Raw genomic sequence first — 3,703 nt, forward strand, 5'->3', positions numbered from 1 at the left:
TTTTTAAATTAAATTTTATTTATTTATTTTTTACAAAGAAGTTATACACAAGCACATAGCCTTTACTGAAGTTTACTAATTTGGTATTCATAAAAAAATGAGCATATTACTAGAATTTATTGTGTCATTATGATAGTCTAGGAATTTAAAAAAACTGAATTATTTTAACGTGAGACTATTTTAAATTAAATTCTGTGCTTGAGAGTGTTCTAAAACCTCGGTTAGTATGAACTCGGACCACAAATTTAGGTGAGTAACAGCTCCTGGTTCAAGTTCTCAAGGTAAATTGCTGTCTTTCCTATCTCTGTCAGGGGGGGCATGTTCTCTGCTGGCCCCAGGTGTGTGTGACATGCACATCTCATTTCTCCTTCATGAGGTTCAGGCCTTTGCTGTGTCACCATTGTTTGGGGGTTTCCTCTTAGACTCCCCATTCATGGGTGTTTTTTCTTTCTTAGTGGTAAGATAAAATATGATGTATCCTATAATGATGGTGTTTTGGATTGTATGAAATATGGTAAAAAGAAAAAAAAGAGAGAGAGAGAGAATGCATACTAGTGAACAGGTCAGCAGTCTGTTAAAACAGCACTATAATTTTAAAAGATGGAGTAAGGTATATTCTTGAACCACTAGGCTGCCTTTCTAAAGGTGTGTATTGGGGATGTTCTGAGTTCATTGCTAGATGTTTGTTGTGCTAAGTGAGGTATGGGATGGGGGGTGGTGACATGAAATTGCTCCAGCTTTTACAAAAGCCATGTGTGCCAACAGCTCTTCTCCCCTACTCTTCTTCCACACAGCTCCATCCTCTAAAAAATAATTGAATAGAAAAGTAAAATATCAGTTAGAAGGGGTACCAAATATTTGGTCTGCTCATAGTAGCCACATATCTCATCATGATCTCGAGCGAAGGATGATCAGGGCACAAACCAAGATGCAGCAATGGCGGTGAAGAGACAGGGATGGAGTGACAGAGGTTAAGGAGGTAGAATTGCTAGGACTTAGGTGACTCTGGTTTCTGGCTGGAATACCTTGGTGTGTGGCAGTGATATTAACTGAACAGAAAATATACACGCATATAAAGAAACAGATATGAAGAGTGAGTGGAGTATGGAGAAAATTTTGACTATTTGGGGACAAATTATATTTGAGATACCTGCTCACTCAGTAGGAAAAGGATACAAAGGGGCCAGAAAATGAATAGCCTAACCTAACCATGCTCAAGAAAACAGTTTTTCATCACATTTTAAAGATCGTTCAATAGTCATTTGGGAATAGGTGGAGGAAAGGGGAGACCCTTGAAGTTTGGATACAGATAGCATGCCAAAGTGAGCAAAGTGACACTAATTGACTGGACATATGTCTCTGATGTCTAGGTCGGCAGAGAATGGCTCGGGGGCCAAATCTGGACTGCTGCCTGTTTTGCAAATAAAATTTTACCCAAACTTACATCTATCATTCTTATTCCTTATAGAACCCTGTATAATAAGGGCTGTCATGTTCATGATGGAGAGGCAGAGCCCTGAAGTAGTCAAGGACACTCTTCAGATCTCACGTTAATTGTCACTTAGGCAATAAAGCCTTCTCTGATTCTCCCATGGCACCTCTATTTTTCCTTGCAGCTTTTCTGCAATACTCAACATTAAATTGTTTCTAATAACAAGACTTGCAGGTTCCACGAGGACAGGAATCCTGTTTGTCTTGTTCATTGTTTTCACCAGTTTCTAACAGTAGCCAGCACATAAAAGGAACTTAGTAAGTATCAGCTGACTGATTGATAGACTTCAGCTGGATAGTGAGGAGCTAAGTCTTATTTGAACCTCATCCAGACTTCTTTCCGCCAACCAGATCGCCTCATTTGGCAGACGGCTGCTATTATTTAGCACTATTTCTCTTCTTGGTCTCCATTATGTCACTTAGGACCCCACCCCCAACCCCGCTCAAGTTTCTCTGTCCTTTCCCTCACTACTTTCCCTTTGTTCCCATCCTTTTTCCTTGGTTCTGTAGCACTTTGAGCTCTATTGCTTCTTCTTCTCTTAAAATAGCCTAAAATCAATTACATTTTGAGGAATTTAGCACCATCCTAAAACTGAAACATCAAACAAGTCGAAAATGTCAAACCTTTAAAAATAAAAACTGTTGCTTTATTTCGAAAGTTGTATTCCCAATGGTTCATATGCTTCAAAACTCACTAGAAATAAATTTAAATTCGGGAGATGTAAACTTACAAGCATTATAAACTCAGGGCCTCATTAAGATTAGATATTGATTATACAGCCATGTTGCCAACATATTTCCATTACCCTCTTCTGGTTATACAATTTTTTTGGTAAGTTAAGAGGAAATCTGTTTTACTGTTGCCTTGTATTTTCTAAGCATTGGCGCCAATATTTTGTGGAGAATTTTCTCCTCAATTACAGTGGTAATTGTTTGCCTCCTTCACAATGTTTTATCACGTCTTCCCTTCCACATTTTGATCTGGAGGCACGTTTTCCAGGACCAGCACCAGCACATAGGAAATGCTTGCATAACATTGTGACAGGATGGAAAATAAGATGTTAAACTTCTTACAGGAGGATTCCTTGCCGAAGTACAGATGCTCATAAACAACAGTGGTTCACATGACTGTGATGAAGAGAGCAGCTATTTTTGTTTACAAGATAACTTTTGCTATGAAATGAAAATAGCACAAATCTAATCTACAATTTACTCTGCTAGCAAGCTTTTTCGGATGAGGTTGGGGTGTTTAGAATTGTTCGAATTTTTTTGTGCATAAAATAAGGCAATTTTATATGATATTGTTTGAAATGCACATAAAATGTGACCATATATATTGGATAAAAATCAAAGGGGCCATGCAATCTAAAACTTTTTAGTAGAATAAAAAGGATCATTTCTTTGTTTTCCCTAGCATATCTCCAGTTGAATGCAGAAAGCACACACTGACTTTTTATTTTTTACATCGATGATGGAGAAACAGAAATTGAAGGAAATATTAGGTTCAGTAACTATTTGCTGTTTGGTAAAATTACTTTTTAAATATTCCCTATGAAAAAGTAAAATAATCTGACCTCCCCAGCCCTTCGATTAGCTAAAACCATTAATAACAAAATGTATCATCAGGGGTTTAGTCCTGACTTAAGAGGTGAAAGACAGAAAAGGCCTTCAGTGGGTTAGAGTTTAGACTGTGTAACAACCAGAAAGAGGAGAAAAAATATGAACTATGTACTTCAGGCTCAGAAGACAATTTAAGACATTGGTGAGACAGGACATCGCTTGTAAAATTCTTAATCTTTTAGCAGGAAATGAAATATGGTACATCTCTTGCAGAGTTAATCTTTTTAGTAAACCTAGTTGTTTTCTTCCTTTCTTAAGGAAAAAGGCCCTCTTGCTCAAATCCTGATAATTGCCCCAAACTAGTGACTCAGATCTCCTCTGGCTATTGATAAGGATCATCAGCCCATCGTTAGCAGAAATGGTGTTAAGTCAGACAAGGCCCTTAGAGTCTGAGAGGGAAGGGGACATTAGGACAAAGGTCTTTTTTCACTTTTTAAGAAATATATTAACCAAACCTGTTTTCCTTTACTCGTTTAATAAGCAAATCAATAATAGAAATTAATAGATATATGATTTAAATAACAAGTTTGTATCTTCTTTTTCTTGTCTAGGGACTGAGGTAGCACTTTAGTGCGAAACTCAAGACCCCAAT

Source organism: Pteropus alecto, unplaced genomic scaffold (genome assembly GCF_000325575.1).
Source record: "Pteropus alecto unplaced genomic scaffold, ASM32557v1 scaffold7, whole genome shotgun sequence".
In the NCBI taxonomy this organism is placed as follows: domain Eukaryota; kingdom Metazoa; phylum Chordata; class Mammalia; order Chiroptera; family Pteropodidae; genus Pteropus; species Pteropus alecto.